General features: G+C 40.8%; 1 protein-coding gene across 3 annotated transcripts in view; it reads left to right on the forward strand.

Annotated features, from left to right (window-relative positions):
• Positions 1–364: 364 nt before the first annotated feature.
• cuedc1b (CUE domain containing 1b) overlaps positions 365–24,864 on the forward strand; it is a gene marked incomplete at its 3' end in the record, with an annotated part of 42,057 nt that continues 17,557 nt past the window's right edge. For all 3 annotated transcript variants that reach the window (XM_080428679.1, XM_080428678.1, XM_080428680.1), the window contains exon 1: positions 365–547. The remainder of the gene's footprint in view (positions 548–24,864) is intronic.

The raw sequence follows: 24,864 nt of genomic DNA on the forward strand, positions 1-24,864 counted from the left end.
GTTCTCTCTCTCTCTCTCTCTCTCTCTCTCTCTCTCTCAGTGAACATGGGGGTGGGGGTGTTAAGCTTAGAGGGGGACAAAAATATTTTTTAAATATTACTCAGTCAGAACTCGGCATGATGGCGAATGACGCCCCCCGCCCCCTCCATGGAGATCTTTTTTATTATTTTAATAATTTATTTTATTAGTTTTTAGGGTTAGGCTTATTTTTTTACATATTGTAGGCTATATATATTATTTATTTATTTTTGTTAAACCAAAATTTCTAACCCCGCAAATGCAACCTCTTCTTGTTAAACGTCCTGTGTATTTCACCCATCTGCCCACTAGGAAGCTGTATGGTTCTTTATGTGTGGATGAGAGCTGCAGGCCTCCATCAAGCCTCAATGTTGTCCACCGTGCTCTTCCAGTTCCACAGAGAGGACTAGTACTTCTCCTGCCTTTTTGCTTCTGTTCTGTCCTGTTCCACTCACTGAGCTGCGGGTCTTTCTTGGACAATTTGCAGAAGGAAAATTCCGAAAACTGGACCTATATCGATCCTTCACGAGTAAGTAACCATACACAATGACACAGTTTGCACCGTTTTCATTTCGGAAGATTAATGGTGTTTGGTAATAAAACAGTCGTGTGTTTTTATTTCTCTTTACTTGGGTTTATAACTCTGAAAAGTGTGTTATCTGCATTCTGCACTAGACATGCAACAAAGAAACAAATGCCACAACCTGGTTGTGGTTTAGAAAGGAAGGTAATAATGATGTGACTGAGAGCCAACCGAACAAGGCCCTGTGTTTGACAATCACTCCTGTCTGTGCACCTTATCTTGTTTCTCCCAGGACAGTTATTGTCAGTTATTTCTAGTTTATGTCAAGTTCATCGGAGAACAATTACGTCATTTCAACTCGAGAAAGTGTCGACACTTCCCCCCCCCACTTGAAATTACGTCATTTTTATTTTAAAATACGTCATTTTTGTCGTCGAAATAAAGTGGCCGACGGAGGAATTAATTAAAACCTTAACGTTGGTAGATACTAATGGAGCTGGTGGTCTGACCTAAGGTGAAGGCAACTGTTTGAACAAGAATGTTAGTGCTATTACTTACTATATGTTTATATATTTATACATGTCGTTAGCAGGACAGTTGGTTTATATCTCATTGTTTGTGAAAAAACTGAGATGGCTGTTAGCAGGTAAGCTAACTGTTAGCTATAGCTCAGTGTTGCCATATGTTGTGAGAGAAATGAGCAACCCGGTCTAGGAAAACAAGCCCAAAAGAAGCAACTACTAGGCCACAAAAGAACTTTGAAAATAGCCGCTCTACAAGCTCACACGCATATATTAGATATTTCCAAAACTCTTGGAATATTTGAAATGTTTTTTTTAAAACATTCTAACACAAATGCACCGTGGTACACAAATCATTTTCATGAAAGAAAATGAGAACCACTGGTTTAAATAATAAAAAATAATAATTGGGAAGCAACTAAGCAAGCCTAAATAAGCAACTACACAAGGCCAAAAAACCGCAACCTTCAATTTTTACAAGCAACTTTACAGAAAAAGGCCAAAGTCGCTTAAAATTAGCCGACATGGCAACACTGCTATAGCAGCGACTACTCCATCGCGCGAGGGTGTCGCTTGTCAAAAAACGGATCCGCAAGACAGTTATCACATGTTAGCTTGCAGTCAGATCTATTCTTTTGACACGCAACACCGAGTATATAAACTAGGTTTAAACATTGATCCAACAATGCAGACAGAGGAGGAGGTCATTTTCGTTCAAAAAAAAAAAAAACATCAGTCGTAAACAAGTGGATTAACAGTAATTCCCAAAAATGAAAGGAAAAAGCATTTTTATACAGTGTTTTTCAAAGTAGAGTCCTTGAAGTAATCCCAGGGGTACTTGAGGGTCAAATTGAAAGTAGTTTATTTATTTTTTACTATTAAATAATACAAAAATTATTGAGCGACTATTTTAACAATAGTTTTTAATGTCACCACTATGCATATTTTTGTCTAAATCAATTTAATCTAAATCAAATCATCTTTTCGTATCAGGGTTTTTTATTTTGCATTTTAAGGGCTAATTTGGGGGTCCATATGACATGGAAAAAAACAGCCAGTGGCCTTGTGGTTAGATTGTCTGCCCTGAGACTGGGAGATCAGAGACTGAAAAATGGTACCCAATAGAGCACCGAAGTCCTGACGTGACTCGTTCATCCCCAGGTTTGCGGAAGTAATTTCTCTATGGAGAATAACATTGGGTCATCTTAGAATCGTCTCATATAAGAATTGTGGTCCAAAAATAAACACCGCGTGTCGGCGTTATTGTCAGGGAGGGGGTTCTGTATCGTTTATGATAGTCAGTCACTTATATTTGATACAGTCTGTTTCTGGCGAAAATGTAACTAATTCGGCGGAAGTAACATTAGCGTTTTCTCACCGTCAGTTGATGCTTCATATCCATAAGAGTCAACCCGCCGTGGTCATGTGTTTATTTTTGGAACACAGTTCTTATTTGACGCGATATTAAATACGTCTATGGGATTCAGAACGGGGGTGGAAAACTGCGAACCAGGTAGACAAACAAAGGATGTGTAAATGACGTCAGACTTCGGCGGTCTATGCCTCCCTGCTTGGCACTCAGCATCAGGGGTTGGATTGGGGTCACTGCCACATACTAGCATCATATCCATGGGCGTGCTGGAAGTGGTTTTCATCAGTAGGGGGGCTAGGGGCTGCTATGACGTCTAATATCTTTTCCTTTTTTGTAGTGTGTCATACAGTTGGTACACACTTCACAACGAAATCCATGAGCAGAATAAGCTAAACAGTAGTTACTCCCGTCGCATAACGACATAAACGACAACAAGCCCACATTACCCTGAACTTCCAAAAACAAAACTGCACAGCAGCATTGTTACAAAGAAAATACGAATCCGCTATTTTCAGGTCCTGTATGCATGCATTAACCACACAGTGGGCAGTGTTAGTTAAATAAGCCATGCCTTACCTGATGGTTTGTTGCTAATGAAATGTCTGACAAATAAAGTTATTACAATTATTATTATTTTGCACAGTAGCGTTTTAAATGTGGAAGTCTTGCAGTACTAGATTTGACCACCAGGACACGGCAGCTTCAGTAATCCTCCTGTCCTGGGGGCTTGGGTGTACCTGTGTATCAAGGTGCTTTATGCTACGGCAACAGCCTATTTGGTAAGGCTCATAAGCTCTTGAACTATGACCCACAGGGCTCAGGAACTGTTGGCTCCCAAGGCTACTTACTTATTTACTTATGAGTCATGACATTAAAAAGTTTGAAAACCCCTGCTCTAAAATAGTTGATTGACTAAGCTCTTGGCATTTACATCAGATAAACAAGTTGTATACTGTACTTTGCTGTGTCTTGGGGCTCTAGTAGGTTTAACATTACTTACTTAGGTAGTGCTTGTAAACATGAAGTGAGCAGCAACAGGATACTTTTATAGAGGTTTGGGTTTTGTAGTAAGCTTTGTTTTCATTTGTTTATGTGCTAAAAGACTGACTTTGAGAGCTGTTTCCGGTTGCAATGTAAGTAATTGAGGAGCATATTTTAAAGGTAGGGTAAGTGATTTGCTTTGGTTAAAATAATTGTTAAATAGCTCTATATTCTGATAGTACTCATTGCTATAGAGTGTTTGTTCAGTATTAGGAGTCTCCTTGTCTCTCCACCTCTTTATTAAACAGAAAATGCATTTTCGTTTCAGTTTCATTTCCAATTTTATCCAACCAGGACAGAGAACTCAATCAGGATACTGATTAAACAAGTGAAATTGGAAGTGATGACACTAAGAAATGAGCAGAAAAAAATGGAACTGGAACACTATACAAATTAAGCTTAAAAATGGTTACTTTCTCCTGATTTTGACACCTACCGAAAATGTATTTTCTGTTTATTAAAGAGCTGGAGAGACGGGGAGACTCCTGTTACTGAAAAAACACTCTATAGCAATGACTACTATCAGCATATAGTATTTTAACCTTTAACAAAATACTTTTTGTATTAACCAAAAAATATCACTTACCCTACCTTTTAAATTATCAATTTCTAATCAATGGAGTAACAAGTCAACGACAACCCAAAGTGTCCTATTGGTTTTTGTATGTGAATATAACTTATTTATATATAAATGTATGTATTGGGCCTAAAACACTTATTCGGCATTGTCTGCAAAACATTTCAATGTGTGTCATTTAAAGTTTGTGGAGGTAAGAGATAAAAGCCATCTATTGCCCCCAATCTACTGCTTGCATTTAGCAAAAGACTATTGGCTAGCTAAATATTAGGGGAAACTGGATATAAATTACACATCTAGAATTTGGAAGTAAGTCTTTGTTTGGTGCACGGATGAAACAATGTATTAACCTGTCGCTGAAATCAGACATTTTCTACTGACCACTGATAGTGGGTGTGTTTCACAAATGTTTGTGGTGCGCTCCCAGCTTTATTTCTTTTCAGATAATTGTGGGCCTGGCGACAACTTTAGCACATTTTCCACTGACTTCAACAATGGCCTAAGATGTGGGCCTAATTATTAACCAGGAAAGTGTATAATATATCAATTGCTATCTGCTGCTAGAGCCCCAGAACTGCTCTAGCATCAGTTGAATTCCTTGACAACCAAAATGGATCTAGAACAGATAAGCTCTACTGAAGACAAAATGTCTGTCTGTGCAAGTAGAGGTGACAGACAGCCAACCAGACTTTGAGTGGGAAGTTGAATGATATTTTTAGGTTCTGTTACCACTGTGACCACTGTGTTTCTCTTGGCTATTTTGTACCAACTGGCTAGATTGTGACTCAAAGGACATGCAAACAAAATCCAAACGATCTCACAAGTTGCATATGTTTTGTGTTGCGCTATTCATTTGGTGGAATTTTGGCATTTATCAAAGGTTATAAGGTTCTTGATGTGATAAACTCAGATCTATGTCAGTACTTTAATCTCAGACATCACAGAGCATGTCCCCTTTGTGTGTCATAGTATGATGTCTTATTAAATCGTTGCGGTCATTCCATTAACATCGCATCATTGTCCTTCATAAGGCCTGAAACCTGTTCGTCAACATTGGCTGTTAGCGTCATCATTCATCTATAGCTCTCGGACAAAGCTGCTAATCACGGAGGAAGCATGATGGAGTGACCCAGGGTCCAATCTTTTCTTTCACCAACACTTGTTCTTGCCAGCTGGAGCCACTCCCTCCTCTTCAGAGCAGTCCCCAGTTTGCATATGTCTCCTGACCTCCTCCTCGTCCCTTCTGGGGGCGCTAGGAAAAGGGCTGATAGCATAGCGAGGCCCATCTGGACACCACTAACTACCCACACACTCTTCCTCACACCCTCTCACCTTGTGCAGCAAGCCAGCAATCAATGCAAATGTGACGCCTCATGGGAACACTGTGTGTGTTCATATGGGATTGAATAGGAGGGTTGGTTTGATGGTTGGCAAACACTTGTCTTTCAAACTCTCACTGCTACATCTATAGGGCCTTTTCACTATGCAATGTGATTTGCTCTGTGCCTCAACCACAGAACTTTCAATAAAGCTCTGTAACCATGGGAGGAAAACATCATGTGGTTGCCAGTCATTGAAATTCTAGACAGCCATAGCTTTTGGCTAGATTTTCCTCCCTCTTGTGTTACTCTCTGGACTGATACAGCAGTTCAAAATAGAATTCTGATGCATTTGATACAGACCTGTATTTTTCAAAGTGCACTAAAAGCATGCAGCTATTTGTGGAAATTCAGATTGAAGGCTCAGCTAAATAGAATCCCTTTTGTTGAAGCATTGGAATGACCATATGGATGATGAACAAAATAATGTCTGTGGTGAAGGATCTTAGTGAGTTGTGTTGTGTGTATTGTAGCTCATCACTCACTCAGGGCTAAATGAAGAAACAACTCTAGCTTATTTCCCTTGTGTGGCATATGGCTCAGGAAGGGCCTGCTACCATCATCATTGTGTCATTATTAGTTTTATAGCCTGCATTCTGACAGATGTGGCAGGCGCACACAGCCGCACACATTGTGGGCCTTCATTTATCAATAGAGCGTAGAAACTAACCAGCATAAATTCAAGCCCAGGAATCCTCTTACGAAGAGGCTCACATGCCAATCGTAGCGTAAGAATAGACGGTGTGTTGATAAATCTGGCGCCTGCAACTGATCGTCATTTAAATAACTCCTTAAATATTCCTCAAACGCCCCGATTTTATGACATGAAGAACCGGAATACGACCAGAAAAAGGATTGAAAGCCAATGAGAAAGAGCAACTGGAGCAAATGGAAGGTTTCCCCCGCCTCACCGCCTGTCATCATTTGTATATATTAATTTATCCCATTACCGAGCAGTGCACGCTCGAGAGACATCCATACACATTGCTGTTTTGCAAAATAAGGCAGTCCTGTATTAGCCTGGCATTGCCATACTGATAACGTGGATTCACTCACAAGTTCCTCCTCCACGGTATCAGGAACGTGAGAGTGAATCCTCGTTATGAGTCTGGCCAATGTCAGGCTAGTCCTGTATCCCCCGTGAGTCACGGGCCGCTGTGACACCGCGTTTATGAGCGATGGCCTGGCAAGGGCAGGCAGTCATAATCTGAACGTCTATGGAGTGATTGAATGCGTAAGCATTAATGGATGATGGCTGGAGTGTGGTGGGATGGTTACGGTTACCTATCTCTGAGGTCCCAGTGGCTTAAACCCACACCGTGAAGATCACCTGCGCTGGGCACAGGTATGGAGGGTCGAGTTTCTATCCTTAACCCTGCTTGCACATGACTCCAGAGGACAGAGCTACTCTGTATATACATTTGGAGACCTCCCTCTCCAGGAAAAGATTAGAGCGGCGCCGGTCCCGACTCCCGAAATCCCCTCGCATGTAATCGCTTGTATAGTCTGAGCCAGAGCTGCAATTGTATTGATGTGAATGATTGTTAAAGCACTTGTTTAATTGGGTGAATGGTTAAGCACCTAACTTATAACATTGTTTTCATCGCTTGATTTTAATTGCTTGTCATTATCTCACTTGGATGGAAATATTTAGGCCTTTACAAAATGTTATATTTTCACAGGGATTATTTATTAGTGTTTTAGATATACATTTTGGAGTGGATACATGTGTTCAGATGTCAGATGCCTGTAAGATGTTTAGACTCTGCTGCACAGCATGTGTAAGATGTAAAACATTCGCGTACAGCACACGTCCTGGAGACCTGACGTGAGATTTGAGCGGGCCGTACATGCTCAAGTCAAAGTGATGATGGAATGATAAATCCCAAAGTTACGGTGATTTCAGCGTACGCCCGGTTTTCAGTCTGATCAAGTCTGATAAATGAGGGCCATTGTGCTTCCAGGAAGACGGGAAGAGACAGGGTGGAGAAGAGGGAAAGGCTTTGAGGTTTTCATTGACATACACCCTTGCACTCACTCCTGCTGTCTGTCACTTTCTCCTTATTTCTTTGATCTTCCTCTGCTCAGAAGAAGGTCCTCATGCGGGAAGATTACGGGGCGTCAGAGTAGTAACAGGCTTGGTTTCATGTGGGCATTAGGGTTTGTAGAAATGGAAAATAAATTGGTTGTGTAGAGTAACATGACCCCACCTGTGAGAAATTGTTCCGGCAAATTCTATTTTATTTTGCTCCACAATGACCTAGAATAAAGGCATATAGTATATCATGTGGAATCCCACTTCATTTAAAGTTAAACTATCAAAATAAATAAATATTGTTGGCCTTAAACAAACGACTTGACGACATGATTTAATTTGCATTCATATTTATTAGTATAAAGATTTTTCTAGTCTCAGACTTCAAATGTGGTTTACAGTCTGCTTAACATTTACCCATTTACACACACCACAACGATGGAACACTGTTATGCATTACAACAATGTGGTACACTTTCACACACCGACGGCGGAGGTAGCCGTGCAAGGCACCATCCTGCTCATTAGGATCAGTTCAGGATCAGACACTTAAATGCAGCCAGGAGGAGCTGGGGATCAACTCAGTAAATATCTGGCATCCAGATTGCCGCTCTTCCACCTGAGCCACTGACAAATTTCCAATGTTGAAATAAAATAATGAATGATGATTACTTTTATGGCGTGTTCCCGCCAGCAATCCGTGAACGCATCTACAAATGTCTTCTAAATCCATAACTGGTTTCTGAAAAACGTAGGTTGCTATATCGGTGGTGCCCAAACTTTTTCATTTCAAGTACCCCCAAAATGATATGTATTTGACCACGGACCCTCATCTCAGAATATTCTGTTCCAGCTAGGGATCCCCCCTGAAGCATTAAAAAAAATATATAGGCCTATATTCAAAGATTTGCACAAATGTTCACGATTTCTCAAAAAATAGATAAAGACATCTAAAAATGACACGGCTGTGTTCCTGGATTGAATGGGTGAGTCTTTCTCATCCTGAAATTCTGATAAAATACCAGAAGAAAATACAGATGAGTGCAAATGACTATTACACACACTGCCTATGTAATGGAAATGAGCACCCAAACCCAGTAGGAGGGACTTCCTGTTTTGAAATGCATGCACAGAGTGCATGGATATATTTTTGTTGGCAAGGACGGTGGGAGAAAGAATGCAGGCTGATATCGGGCCAGATCACTGAAGCAGATTGTACACAATGGCTCACTGGAAGCAGCATGTGGATCTGTGTCCCAACAGTGATGAGATGTCAAATAATGTGGTCACTGAGCTGGAGTACTGTAGCCCTGTGGTTCTCAAACATTTTCATGTCAAGGACCCCCAAAACTATATGTATTTGGCTGCGGACCCCCAAAAATAGCAGATCTTCAAGCTCATAGCACAAAATATGGTTAAAGTGGTTAAAATGATTGTCATGCTATATTAACAAATTTTGCTGCGGCCCCCCTGGTAGGACCCCACTTTGAGAACCAATGCTGTAGCCATACCTGGTATTTATATGGAAAATGAGCACACTGTGGCTCTCACCTTCAGCTGAGCTTGTCAAGAAAGCCAAGTAAGATCATGACAACACATGGAACAAATGCAAGATTGAAATTTTCACTGATAATTTCCATGGTAAAGAGAAATGCAAGTCAAATTCTTGTATGTAGTGAACATACCTCACCAATGAACAGACTTTGATTCTGATGGTAATTTCGTATAACATCAATATTTTTTATTTTCGCTTCATTGCTATGCTTAATTTTTTTTCCCACCAGTGAGTTATTATATTGTAACTGTGTGAACTGAAGCTTGGTGCAGATTGAGTGAACTGTCCTGAATTATATATTATTATTCACAGTTTCCATGTGTCTGCTTTCACTGCAGTCAGTGTGCCATATATTGGGAATACATTTGATATCTTTCCCATGTATCTTTAAGAAATGACTGTCAAATACTGATAAGCTGACTTATCAGGCAGCCATAACTGCTAATACTACTAATGAGCCCTATTGAAATGTGACTTGATTCAGGTTCAACATCTGTGATTTGTCCATTTCTAATGATGTGTTGGTTCCAGGTTGTGTCCATTTATTAATTGTTTTAACTAAACCCCACATGCCAGGCTACACTAGCAACTATTAACACAAATATATTTGATTTAGGCCTGTATTCACATAAAACAAATCTAAACAAAACTGTATTGTACTGTTCAGAGAATCAGAACATCTAGCTTCATGACATCAGAGAGAATCAGGTGTTGATCTAGAGAAGTGAATGCTTGGAACTCTGGGAGCAGACATATCCCATAGCAATTTGGTGCTTTAGACCACAGGACTACTATATGGGCAAATGTATTAGTGGAAGTCTGTTGGATGGCTTGCTGTTAGGGTAATTGCCTTAAAGTACATCTGAGGGAAGGCTATGCCTAATAAGATGGTATGGAAGAGTAGAGACCATGTATGTCACTTAAAGCATGACAAAAATCCCTTGCTGTATCCTATCATAACTTGTCTTCCCATTGCCACAGCTCCCATGGCACGGGTCCCATGGCAATGCTAAAAGCCTGAATGCTGGGCTACTTCTTTTAGTGTGGAGACGGCCAGACATGACGGACTACTGTATGTGATTTATTACACCACTTTGCTATCACTGGCTCTTGGCTCCGCTCCCCTATCACTCCTGTCATCCTCCTGCCAAGGTGTTCTGTTTGGCACTGGAGACGCGTCATGACTCATGAGCAATGTGTAAATAATGCCTCATCAGTGAATGGTACATTTCCCTTTTTGTCACAACAGCCATTTTTACATTTAAATCTGTGCCTGATGACATACTACCAGCTGTGTACTAGGATAGATAATATTTTAATTAGCATTTTCCTTTTGACAGCTCTGCACTTGAGTTAGAATATTGTGTTGCCATAATAATTACTATAAGACATGTTAATTAATGGAGAATGGAGCTGAAGTTTGCTACTTAAGTTTGCTGAGAAGATGGCTTGTCAAATATACCCTTGTAAATATCCCTCTGCCACCTATAGCATATATATTTGTCTTTTCGCGCTCCATCTCATATTTAAATTTTGGCATATCCAAGTAGCAGTACACTACATGGCCATTGATAATTGTTTGGTGAATATTTGGTGAAGACATTGTCTTTAGACCATGAGATGTTATCGACCAGGGAATCATGCTTTTAATCAAGGAACTCTGCTCTCTTACACAGACAGTTGTCAACCATTATGCAGAGAGGCTCCAATTCTGATTAGGCCTTTTTTTTAATGAGACAGCTAATGGTGTAATGTGTAAACACCCCTGGTCTCTTTCAGTTCTGGTTTTGTTGAGGAAGTCTGTCTTCCTGTTATGTGACCTGGCTCATTCCTAAAGTATCCTCCTCTGTAATTGAGGGTCTGTGGCACGAAAACCTGATACAATTGAATCAACATTTGGTCTGTAAGCCTAATTGCTTCTCAGCGGACTTTCAGATTTAATTTGAGATTAGTAATATTCATTGATCATCAGTGACAAGTTATGAAATGTAATAAATTCTCAGAATGGAACAATGGTCTCATAACCCTGGGTAGGTGAGATCTTCACAGGGAATACAGTGGTATGGTGGGGTTTGCCCCTTGCACGTCAAAGCAATGTGGTCTTAATCGAAGTATCATTTGTGATTTTAGCATCCGCTTGACATTAGCTGCTGTTGTAACGTAGAAAGAAGTAGGCTAATGCAGTCCTCCAGTCCTTTTGAACAGTATTTTTGTTGAAGTTGCAAGCTGTCAAAGCAAGATGAGAGTGAATTGGGTCTGTTTGATCTGTCTGGGCAGTCCGTGTCTGATCCCTTTGCCCCATGGACTAACATTCCAGATCTGAGGCACCTCCTGGTCTGACTTATACAGCGTGCAAGCAAGAGTCTATTGGGAAAGCAAAGCGTCTGTACAGTAAATGAAGCATACGGACGGTGTGAGTGAGAAAGAATGGTTCAAAGTGGAATTGCTGGGGCTGCGTTGAGTTTTAATTGTTTACAATGGGACTGCCGCGCTTTTGGAAACGCCAGCAGCATGGTGTGGTGCTGAGCATTATTTTGAGCTGGCACGTTCACGTGTAGCGTTTTTATCTAGAGTTGCCTGGATCGATCGGTCACGGTCGCCTGTGGGTTAATGATTTATCACCAGGTTCGAGGGAGGGAGGGACTCGAGTCGCAAAACTATTATGGTTCCCTTCACTTTCGTTTCAAATCGTATCCTTTGATCGGCTGGTGTCTGGTGATATAACTTCACTGACACAAAGTATTTATAAACATACTTGTGTGGATTACGGAGAAATTTGAATGAACTCTTGATCAGGGACGTGCGCTCTGCACTTCTGTTGCAGTGTTGAGGATTTCTTTGTGTCCGTCGACCGGCCGGGAATGCTCAAACATGTCGTAAGCGGCCCCGACCGGAGCGGCTTGGAGCGGCAAGCGGTCCTCGCTCGGAGTTCCGCTCCTACCTTTTTATAAACCCGCCCTCCCCTACGTTAAAAATCATCCCGCTCCGCTCCGCTCCCAGCTCCGCTCCGCTCACATGCTCTGATTGGCACTGAGGTTCAGATCAGAAGATATTATACCATATGTTGCCATATGAGGCTGCCATTATCATATAGTCCCAATTTATTTTTCTTATACTATACCTCAGGTCTAGGTTAAGATAGTTTTCTTTGTACTGTATTTTTGTTTAGTTACTGTAGAAGCATTCAACCCTCTCTTCATTCAACACTTTGTCTGATATATTGAAGCATAAAGCTGATATACTATACTGAATAATATTTGGAGCTCCCGCCTATTCAAGGTTGATGTTTGATGTACTTTATTTAGTAAGACAGAACATCAGTACATGGAAGTACAAATTCACAATACAAGGTCAGGTTAATGAATGATTGTTTAATAAAGGGCAAACTAAGCTACAAGTTGGTGTTAACATGGTATGGGTAAGACCATTCAAACAAGACATATACTGTAGTAGTAGCAAAGGGTAAATACTTTCCTTTCAAAATAAATCGTTATCGGAATCGGACGATCCTGAGGGAGGGGATCGAGGATCGGGATCGGTACCCCAAAATTGTGATCGGAGCACTCTGCTTGAAGCTGCTGAAGCTTGAGCTAAATTATGTTCAACGTTCAATGTTTCATTACGTTACATTACGTTACATTTTCAGCCGGTGAAAAAACCTCAGTTAGTGGACACTGCTTAGCTCAGTTGCTGAATTCAAATAGGGGAAACACTGATGATATAATAACACCCTGGCTTTCTCTTGCTTTCTTATCTCTTGACTGTCCTGTGTTAATAAAGGAGAAATTACATAAAAAAGGCAAGGCTTTGTTTGAAAGAGAGCCCTGTGTTGTTATTAATACAGGATTTTTAATTTTTGGTGCTACACAGATCAACTCTCTTGACCAAAACTGTTAAATAACACCACAAGTATTTGAATGTCTTGTGCCTTTTGTCCTGTTTATCTGAGCCTAGATTAAGTTGACACTATACATGTCAATTACTTGTACTACATGAGTTTGTTTTCCTGTGTAGTTTTGTAATGCCGGAACACTTCATACCAAGCCGGCATTTCAAAATGGTGTTATCTGAGAGCTTGTAACATCTGGCTGTCCTGCTTGGCCTGCGGCCAGGCAGCCATATAGGATCCCTGTTATAATTCACATCATGTGCAGCAGTAGGATTCTGAGGACTCTTTCTACATAGCCCTTGAATGGGCCTGGGCAAACCCATCTGTTCCTGTGCTTGTGTATGCTCGTGCACGCAAAGTGCCTGGTATGTCATACGTTGCTGTAGCTGCCACACGCGCTGCTGTAGATTTTGCCCTGTGACATGGACACAGCCGCAAATAGGCTTTTATAGTGCTCTGGCTCATGTGCCCAGATGGCTTTACGTCCTACTAGCTTACCAGGCAGTGTGGTGCTGTTTATCATTATTGTTATTCAGCAAGGAGAGAGTAGGGGGAGGGGAGCCTGACTGGAGGTCTTGCTTTGCCTGCCGAGTGGGGCCTCTCTCACTCCAAATGGTCATTCAATAGAAGAGAAAGACACATGGTACAGGCCAGAACTGAGTGCTAGTGTGTTGAATGGCATACCCGTTTACATAGAGCCCAGTCATTTTTTAGGTTTGCACAAGATTCAATGAGTCCTAGATCATTAGTAGTAATTAGAGTAGTAAAAAAGTAGACTAGTAATTCTGTTTTGCCGTCATGTGGCGTTATTGGATACTTTTGCTAAGCCTAAGGCTACATCTACACTAAGATGTTTTCAATATAAAATGGGTTTTTAACATGGAAAACCACCTTGGAGTAATCTGCGTCCATACGCCAAGCCTGAAAACCCAGATCACATGACACTGGGCATATTACATTTGACAGCCTTTTGCCAACATCATCTATGAAACCTTACTTGTAGTTACTCAACATTGTATATTCAAAGAGTTTCCCCCTTTCTGTTGCTGTAGGGCAGGGGCGTCAATCTCATTTTAGGTGAAAGGCACAAATACTGTCATAGTAGTCGGTCACAACTCAAAACATGACGAGTAACTTTCTTAGTCTCCTGATTTCAGGTTTAGGAATAAACGGGAATGTGTAGGCTATACTATGTATTCTATTTGTATTACAGATACATTGTCAGTTGTGTACAGGAGTCTTCTGACTGCAGTTTCCAAGAATTCAACCTACTGTGCTTTCTATGATGGAGTGAGTGTGCATATGGCACTAGCTTATTATAATAGTTAACTCTTTGACTGACAGAAATAAATCATTGTTTGCTAAGCCACTGCCAGCGATTTCCGAGTGTTTTCACTAACCTTTGAAAAATCATAGGATATTTTTCTTCACAACGATCCACCCACCGATCGCTTTAAAAGACGTTGGTGGGTCTCGTAGAATCGGAGGAAAAGAATTGTGCCGCTGCGATCATCCATTCCATAGTTATGGGAAGCTGAATGTGGGTTGTTTTCGTCAAAAAGCAACAGAAAGCAGAGAAAAAGCCAAATCAAATTTTCCAAAACCATTAACATGGAAGTGAATGTGGCTGTTTTTTTTTGGCGATCACGTGATGTGCTGCTTCATTGCTTCACTGGGGATCAAATGGTGACTCATGTGTTAGCAAACAGCACCATCTAGCGTAAAGCCACTGAAAACACAAAATCTCGTCATTCTCGTCATTAGCAGTCTGCAATCTGTATTGAATGAGTTTATATAATATTGAAATTTCACTAATAATTTAATTATGCTTGATATATATTTTAAGCAAAATGTAATGTGTAACCCATTCATGACAGATTACACCCTAATGACTTATAGAAATATATATGACATTGAGTACTAAAGCTTGCTTTTACCACGAGAGGAGATACTGAGGATTACTGACCTGTTGACCTTTTTTCTCTGCGAGACATAATAGTCTCTGTGCGATTAAGCTTGACAGGTTGTAACCTAAAAAATAATGTTAAAAAAAGCAATAAATGAGGTGATTGACGGTAGTACTTTATTGCCTGAGTGGTAAATTACAGTGATGATGATGATGAAATTACACTACAGTGATGATGATGAAGAGTGCTCACCACAGATGTAACCCCGACCCCGACCCAAATAGCGTTAGTCTATATCACTTGATTTTTGATAAAGCCATCATTTGCTGTAATGGTAGGCAACAATGTAGTCCCAGATTGATCAGCCCAACTGTTTCAATTCTGTTCATGTCATTTGACAACACGGAAAGTGAAAACGTAATTTTTTGTAACAATATTTTGGTTCGTGTGGACTTAACGCCAGTGTAACTAAGATTAATCTTACATGGTGGTATTTTCTCTGTTTTCCCGGATAGTTTTACAGTACTCTTGCTTTCGCCATTGTTATATCACATCGGCATCTTCAAACCTGTAGAATATTGACCTGTCCACTGCAGTTTAGGGTAAGTAAACGCAAGATGCTTTGGTTCTGGTTCCGAACCAACTTTTAGGGTTCGGAAGTTCGGAACCAATTAATTTGCCATCAAAACACTTTGAACTGGTTCTAAATTAGGCATGAGAGCCAGAACAGAACTGGTTCCACCCTGGTGGAAGAGGCATAAGGCTGTCCTCCACATCATTTCCCCTGCATCCATGATTACATTTGGAGGATTAGTTTCAGCTGAAAGACTAGGTTTGCTGGTTGGTGGGAGAAGGGTGGGGGTGCAGAGGTGGTGGTGTGGGGGCTCTCCTCAACTCTGAATAATGTGATCTAGCAGAGGTCAACCCAGGAGATTATTGTGTCACACCTGTGATGGCCCCAGTTGAAACGCTGGAGCCCAGTTGCCATGGGGACAGACGAGTGGAATCTGAATTACGTTGGGAGCAGGGACTCTTTGCTGGTCTAATGAGAAGCATGAGATTTCCAACAAGATACCACCAGTGCCTCTTTTATTTTTGGTCTGGACTACGTTAATTTCCTATCGTACCCATTTAACTCGTTTTGTCTTTCAGTGTGATTACTGTCCAGATTCTGATATAATTGTCCTCTTAGCTGGAATAATTATTTTAATATTACTCTTAAGCATTAATCATTGGCTCCATACACCTCATAAATGTTGGAAACAAATAAAGGGAAGTGTATTTTCCTGAGTGCGCCATTGAGGTTAATTTATCTCTTTGTTGTTTATACGCATTATTAGTGAAGCCAGAGCTTTAACCTTTTCTCGAGGGTCTGCATGTTTTTTTCTTTTTTGGCTGGGCTGGCAAGCAAGCAGACACGCACGCGCACTCACACGCACGCAGAGGACGGAGAGCCCTGGATTCCATGCTATTTATAGCCTGGTTCTTAGGTGCAGATTAATATGATGTTGTTGGGAAGATGTCTTTCTGAGTCCATGGCCAGGGAGGGCACAGTTATCATGTACATGCACATGACATGCGTCTGCGTACACACATTAATTCGATGTCAGAAGAACTAACTAAAAGCCTGCGAGCATGCAAAGGACTGAATGCCGTTGACCTTGTACAGCCATATTGTTAAAGGGGAAGTTCACCCACAAAATGACTTCGCATTCCTGATCCAATATTCCAACATTTTATTAACTGGTAGTAAATAGGAGGCCAAGGCAAAACTGTATAAAACATTATGTCAACTCCAAATAACATCTCTCACAGTGTAATCACTGGGGGGACTAGTACTGTCCACATTGTAAGCGGATGTTTTAAATATCATATTGCTCTTAAGATTGGCCTATTTCAATTCATCAAATATTGGATCAGGAATGCTACAAAAACATCTCCGTGAATTCAAGGCTTAATGGGGTGAGTAAATGATAGGAAAAAAGGCATTTTGTGCGGGAACGTCCCCTTGAAGCCATTTAGACGGTAGACCGTGGTTCTGATGTCAAATGGCAAAAGATTGTGAGTCATTACCATTTCTTGTTAGAATGGTATGTTCGCTGCAAACCTCTCCAGTATGTTTGCTAACTTAAGTAAACATCTTCTAAAATAAGATGGTGTTTGTAAGATGGTGTTTGTGCACAAATTTAATGACTTCCGTTCAAGAGCAGAATGTTTGCCTGAGCGCACCTCCAGGTTTTTACAGAGATTCAAACTGCCTGTTGGGAGATGGCTTGAAAGAAAATGTTTTACCTTATAGTCCATGAGCCAGAGCCCCAAAATTGGGCAATGATTATCGAAAGAGTGGGCAAAACCAAACCTATGTTAAATTGTTCATAGGGTCAATACGAGTAAATAAATATATGATAACCTTTCCACAGGAGCAGCTTTTTCATGGTTATCACACATTTTGTTATTTTCCCCATACGTACATGACAGGTCAAAAAATAAAATAAAATAAAAGAGTTATCATAATGAAACTTCCTGAGTTGATTACTTACATGAAGACAATGATTTATCGTATTACAAGTTTTCTGAAATTGTATATTTAAGTATGCAAATTAGGCATTAGGAAAATATGCCTACATTTGCATAACTTTCCAGAATCAAAATTGGAACATTGGACAAAGCCAGAGTCAACATACTTATTTCATTTTGTTAAGATGTTGGAGTCAAAGGTTTTTAACGAGGGAATATTCAATATCTGGCTCAATTTTGGGGCTCTGGCTCATGGACTAAATGCCTAATTTGCACATTTAAATACACAATTTCAGAAAACTTGTAATACGATAAATCATTGTCTTCATGTAAGTAATCAACTCAGGAAGTTTCATTATGATAACTCCTTTTTAAATTTTGTAATTTTTTCACCTGTCTTGTACGTATGGGGAAAATAACAAAATGTGTGATAACCATGAAAAAGCTGCTCCTGTGGAAAGGTTATCATATATTTATTTACTCGTATTGACCCTATGAACAATTTAATATAGGTATGGTTTTGCCCACTCTTTCGATAATGAAATCTTGTCTGGCTCATGGACTATTAGTGGCAATAATAGACTAGGTATTTAGTCAAACACAGGGTAAGAAAATTGAGACATTGACAATGTTTTAGTTTTGCCGTCTTTAGATGCCTCCCTCTTTTAAATGGCAGGTAAAAGATCAGGCATGGCCTTGTGATTCAGTGAATATTGTCTTTCGAGAGGGAGAGATTTATTTATCAGGTAGTGCATAAAATATTTATTCCATTCCACACTGTTCCATTCCACAGTGTGGACAAGTGCAGATGCTACTGGATGTCTGTGGAATATAAAAGGCCTTTTAACCTTGTAACAACAGCATATATCCTCGCTGGTCCCAGCTATATTTGTGGAAAGCTGGCCTGTTACTTCGGGGTGTTTCATCACATTATTTCATCATCCTCCAACATCCTGTTCCCAGGCTGACCAATCATAGCTTTTGTAAATTGAGTGTTTCCATGTCATTGATGACACATTCCGTCATCACACAGAGACACTGGATAGCACAACAGACACACATGGCCTACGACAGTGGAAATAACTAACACATTTTTTTAGGCATACATTTTCGCACCCTTAACTAAAGTCAAGAAATTCGTATTATTTGAAATTGTTATGAAGTCATTAGCAGTTGCATTTCTCAAGGAGAAATGTATACATATTTATATATATTTTTGATGTGACCTTGTCTCAAATGGAATTTATTATTCAAAATGAATATTTAATGAGGGCTTGGGTGTTTGCAGTGTATTCTGTGTTCCTAACTGTAGATGACCTCTCTCTAGACCAATGATATTCAACTGGCGGCCCGCAGGCCAAATCCGGGCCCAGCGGAGCTTTCTTGTATGTAACTAATTATTATTGGATGGTTGGTTGTACAGGATGACCATTTTGAATGTTTTTCAATAACATTAACCGAATCTTGTTAATGGTTCATGAACCATTAACCGATCAGAATAAAATGTAGTCTACTATTTAGACTGGAGGAATGTTCCTCACTCAACTCCAAATTAAAAGTCACCAGTACTACATTTGGAGTCAAAACACTGAAACAAGAACCCAAATGGGGGTAAATGTAATATTTGGTGAGTAAGTCACTCATAAGAAAATACACCTCACTTCATATGTACTCAAGTAAAGTATCTGGTGTTAAATTGTATTTAAGTATCAAAAGTAAAAGTACAAGTTTCAAAAGTAAAAGTATAAAGACCTTTTCTTTGCACAAACAAAACAGCCAGAAATGTTTACTTCTAAGTTCTTCTACTTTTCTACTTCTCACTACATTCAGAATAATGTAGCTTTCAGTTAGTTCAGCCATTTATCTTTTCCTCCACTACATGCTGGGTAGCTTACCAAAAGCTACATTGTTACATTTCTGTGGAGCACCAACATAAAAGAGCACAACAGATGAGTTCTGAGTGCAGCTCATCCATCACAAACCATCCATTTGTAACTATGTCTGGGTGGCTTGAGTGGATGTTGTCCATTTACAAAACAATAATTCACCTGGATTTTGTCAATCTTCCATCTTCATCCACTTCAAAACACATAAGAGCATCCGGGTGCTCAAAACAAAAGCAAAAACCTTTCATTCATACAAACATGTAAACACTTCACCTTGCCAGCCTGCCTCCAAAAATACGCTTCCATTCCAATGACCCGTCCACAGAACACACTTCCTATTTCCTTAATATCAAAATCTAAGCCTGTGCACTAAAGGACTGGCACAGAAATTATCCTATCAAACATCAAAATGCACAAATGCAGTATGAAGCAGGCCCTAAGTTACCATAATTGGACATGTATGTCCATTGTTGTCCTATCAAACCTAAACTGCCCACAAAAAGTTCGGAAACTTTGGTCGATTATTTCTCCCCTTCAATACCAATTGGTATTGTGTTTTTATATAATTTTTATCGTTGATCAGTTACCTTACAACGAAGTATAACAACTAAACATGTGGGTGCAGTCCTAGGGTAGTTAATACCCTCACAAAAACATGTACCGGTAGTAATCCTGGTCGCTATACCGCCTCCCCCATGACAGCCGGGGCGCCTGAAGGAGGGGAAGGGAACTGGTTGGAATAACGTGTTCCTTCCACGCGCTACGTCCAACCAGGGAAACTCCCCCCTGTCAGGTGACAAGAAGGTCAGTTGGCTCTCATGCCTGAAGGAAGCATGAGCTCGGCCCTGGCCTCCCTACTGTGGGGGACTGGTGTAGTGCTGGTGTAGGGCGGGTGTAGCGCCCAGGATCACTTAGGAAATTGGCACCGGGTGAAAAAATGGGTTACAAAAATCGCGGGATAAAAATGTTTAGTTAAAAAAAAAAACATGTGGGTGCAAACTTTGGAAGCCAATCTTAGCCAATCAGGATGGAATATGAAAAATCTGAAAGATGCGTTTCATTTAATGACTATAGAGATACTATGTACCGATTCGGCGGATGTTTGGAAAAAATCTGTAGGAGAAAGATTTGGGGCAGAGGTTCTGCTCTGGCATCCAGGAAGTGTGCGCACTGTTTCGCTGCGATCAAGCCAACAGTGCCGGAGATTAGCTGTTCACGGACGGGCGAACGAACGGACGGAAGGACAGGGTGCAAAACATAGTCTCGGCCATGCCTTCAGCCTTGCGCAGACGACCAATTACTGTAGATGAGATGCCACAGTAAGGTAGTCTACTTTGTATTCAGTGTATTCGGTTTGCATTGGTCTCTCCTCTTTCATGGTGCTTGGCATCAAACACTGGCAAACTGCGGACTGTGAGCTTTGCAAGGAGTTTATTTGGCGAGTTGCTTATACACGTAGACTGCCGTGGAATGTGTATGCTGGCTGCACGCCCAGAGATAACCTGTACTGTATGTAGAAAAGGTGTTTTAATGGCCAGATGAATTGCACTTGAAAGCCCCATGTGGTGTTGGTCTGCCTGATGGTTTTTTGGCTCCTCACATCAGTATAAAAATCCCATGGAAGACAGCTGCAGGATGGTTATCTGCCCGGGAGGTCTGGGAAGAGAAGTGGAGCTCTTGATTCAGGCCATTAACGAGTTGTGGTTGTCTGTTTAAACACCTAGACCAGCTGGAATATCTCGGTGGAATAGCTGCTCCCCCTGTGGCCAAGAGTAAGAGTCACTGGTTTTACTGGGGCACATTGACCCATGTGTAAACTGTAAAGCCCTGTCCACACCAAGAACTATAACCGTAAAAGTAACTATAAATACATTGTTTTAAAAATCATTCTAACTAAAGTTGATGGTGGACTGGAGTGAGTCCACACCACAATTATAATGACAACAGTGGTAAATAAGACTGTAACGGTTACACATACCCATGCTGAACCGCTTCGGTACGGACTGTTCGGTTCACGCCTGTACCGAATGAGTGCCCCAAAAAATAATCACTTTTTTGGATGCGAAACTAAAATAGTTTCCACACGGACATATTAAGCTGTTCCACCATACACATTCACAACAACACCACTCCAAATTCAGTGGAAGAGGAGCACTTTTTCTTTCTTTTTTTTACCTCAACGTCCTTAAATTACTTGACAACAAGGCAGAGGGTGCAGCTTGAGGCTTGCGAGCTGCTCCTGAGTGATAAGCGAGCACATCATAACGTTATACGCTTCAGAATGTGTCCGCATCTGCCCTGCTGTAGGCTACTGATGCATGGACATACAGAGCTGCAGAGAGCTACAGTGACTACGTCACATCACCCCTGAGTGGAACATGGTAAGCCATGTTCTGCAATCTCGTCCAATTTGACTGTTTATAGTAAAACGCTTTTCTAAAACAAACTGCTTGTTTTGCACATCAAACGCAAAAAAATTACGAGAGGTATCACTGACACAGAACGTGTTTACAAATGGACTTATCACATAGCGGCTGCTGTTTTAATTGTCATGGTGTATCTGATTCAGTGTGCATAAAATGAATTTGTTACATTAAATTAATGAATCGCAGATGGTGGATTTCGCACAACAATTGGTGACTTAAGGACTTATGTAACTGCCAGTTTGTGTTGGTAATCAGCACAGTATCACAGTTCAATATGTCACCACTTTTGGAGTGACAGTGTTAACACAGCGTTCAGTATTACTGTTTTGGTTCAGTATTACTGTTTTGGTTCAGTATTACTGTTTTGGTTCAGTATTACTGTTTTGGTTCAGTATCACTGTTTTGGTTCAGTATTGGATTAGAGATCACCATTTCACCAAGATATTTTATTTATTGTAGAACTTGGTTTGCAGCTGCAGTATTCCATTTTTTTCACTGTGCCATACCGGAAAACCAAAATATGCACTGAACCAAATTTGTCTGTACCGTTACACCCCAACTATTGTTTGGATCACTTTCATAGCGATTTGATGAACGATACAAACACTGGCAGGCAATTAAGCCAATCCGAATTTACAGGGCATTGTGTTAAACAAATCACTCATGTTCTAGGTTACAAAACGTTATTGTTCTTCAATATGGATGCTCACATCATCTTTATTGTGATTCTTGGTGTGGTGGATGGCCCTTAAGTGTGCATACAAAAGAACATACAAGGTGCTGAGCAAGGATTCTCTGGGTAAATGATAGGATTGAAAGTGGGTCCAACAGAGGGATCGATCGTTGTTGCCATGGAGAGTGTCTCCTTGGTGTGCCCCGATGTCTCTCCTAGTAAGAGCACATACCACATAAATAAGGGTAGGCCTGGGTTTGAATCTGACTCGAGGTTCATTGCTGCATGTCAGTCACCCCTCCCCCCCCCCCCCCCCTCTGTTCACTGTCTATCTATGCTGAAATGCTGAAAAATAACATCCTTGTCTCTTTGCTTCTCCTGGTAAGTCGGCCAATGGTCCAAAATGCCAGACGCCAGAGGATTGTTTTTACACCAAATCTAATTCTTCATGTTTTGAGAGAGGTTTTCTTTTTCCTTTTCAGGCATAGGGTAGTTTTTTAACCTGTCTGTCCCAAAAATTGCAGTACAGTACAAGTGACTCATGGCGTCATGTACTAGAGCTGTATGAATAAAATTGTTTCCTTCCTGATACCGAATCAGATACCCATAACTTACTTTTACCTATTACCGAGTACCTATCCGGTACCAGTGTGTAATAAAAAAAGAATCTACTGTATGACAGTGGGGTCCAGGTAGAGTTGCACCGATACCGATACCGTATCGGTATCGGCTACCGATATGACTTATTTCACGTATCGGATATCGGACATGACATAACCGATCCACATTCCGATAAAAAAAAAAAAATGCAGGGTGGCAGACCATGCCAACTTCTTTTCTATTTTCTTAAACCTGGGTTTTTGGAAAGACAAAAGTAGCCCCAGGAAAGACACCTGTGTAAGCATGTGACAATCCCTGTGAGATGGAGAGAGAGAGAGAAAATGTAGAACAATTCTCAACTCACATACACTATACCTCGGCAAAAAAGTGTCAAATCAACCTTTCGTCACTTATTTTCTAATTAATTCTTGTCATATACAGTACTAGAGGTTCGACTTATTTGTTAACCCCTGATGCCATTACGACACATTGAGGTTAGACAACAGACTCCATATTTGGGCGTAGCTGCATTGGGAACTCATATGTTTATGACTGAGTGACATGCGCGTGACGTCGGAGATCCGCCTGTCAGTCCTTGTCCCTTTTATGCCCATATATGGAGATCACTGATGTCATTAGTGATTGTTTGCGCCTGATGCCATGATGACACATTTAGGTTAGACAACACACTCCATATTTGGGCGTAGCTGGGAACTCTTTATATGGTTATGTCTGAGTCATGGTAACATGAGCGTGACATCAGAGGTCTGCCCGATTGCTCCCTTAAGCCAATTTTAAGTGTGTGTGTGTGTGTAGCTTGCCCAGTGTTGGAAAAGCCCTATAATTTCTTCCCCATCCGTAACTAAAAATGTATCAACCAACCCATGTATCCTTCACTGACCCATTCAGAGTCATTAATCATATGCAAAGTACACTGTCCAGTAACTTAATCCCAGAATTCAATGGGGCTCTTGGACAATGCTCTTTGAGATGGGTGCCATCCCAGAGGAGTTAGGCTTAACACGCAGATTTCCCCAAACTGTGAAGACCCAGGCTGTCTCCTTTACAGTCTTACTGTTTCTCTCTTTCATTGAAATGCATTTCCACTCAAGCATGTAATTTATTTCCTAGTATTTTGTTGCCTATATCACACACACTTGAACCCATTTTGTGTCATTTGTTGGTCACTCATTTGTGTGTACAGACATGCACGCCCAAAAACAAGCGCACACAGCCTGGTGGTGAACCGAGGCTAGGCTATATGAGAGCTGTTTACTTCAGAGACCGTCTGTTAGTAAATGAGAGGCATCTGTGGAGGGAGGGGAAGAGGCGAGGCTCTGTCCATGCCACCCTGTCTGTTGACGGGGGCTGGCACTGCCATGTGGCCCAGCACTGCCACTGGCTGCATTGTTCCCCCACAGCAAGGTTTTCTCTCACTAGAACTAGAGGAAGGGTGAGTGTGTGTGTGTGTTGTTGTAAGAACAACATCATGCTACAACTCTCACTAGACTCATTTTTGGAATTCCTTACCCCTTTGCTCCATGTAATGGCATATTATTCTGAAGAATCAACTCAAGCCTACTAGTGGGAGGGGTTTGTGAGTGGCGATAGGAGTACTTCTAGTTATTTTCTTTTGTTAATTTTTTTAATATAATTTAAATGTTTACAAACAAATTATATATGTGCGTGTGTGTGTGTGTGTGTGTGTGTGTGTGTGACACACACACACACACACACACACACACCATACATATGCGGTTTTAAATTACCACCACAATAATGAAAGTGTTGATTATGATTATGTCCTTGCTGTTAGCCTACGCTGGACGAGAACAGCTACTGAATGTGCTAACCGGCTGGAAGTACAGGAAGATCTGCCCAAGGAAGTTGCATTGATGCTGTGCAGATCTGGTTACATTCCACGGGCATGAAAAACGCTTGTGAT

This window comes from Gymnoscopelus braueri (genome assembly GCF_963280865.1).
Source record: "Gymnoscopelus braueri genome assembly, chromosome: 5".
Taxonomy (NCBI): domain Eukaryota; kingdom Metazoa; phylum Chordata; class Actinopteri; order Myctophiformes; family Myctophidae; genus Gymnoscopelus; species Gymnoscopelus braueri.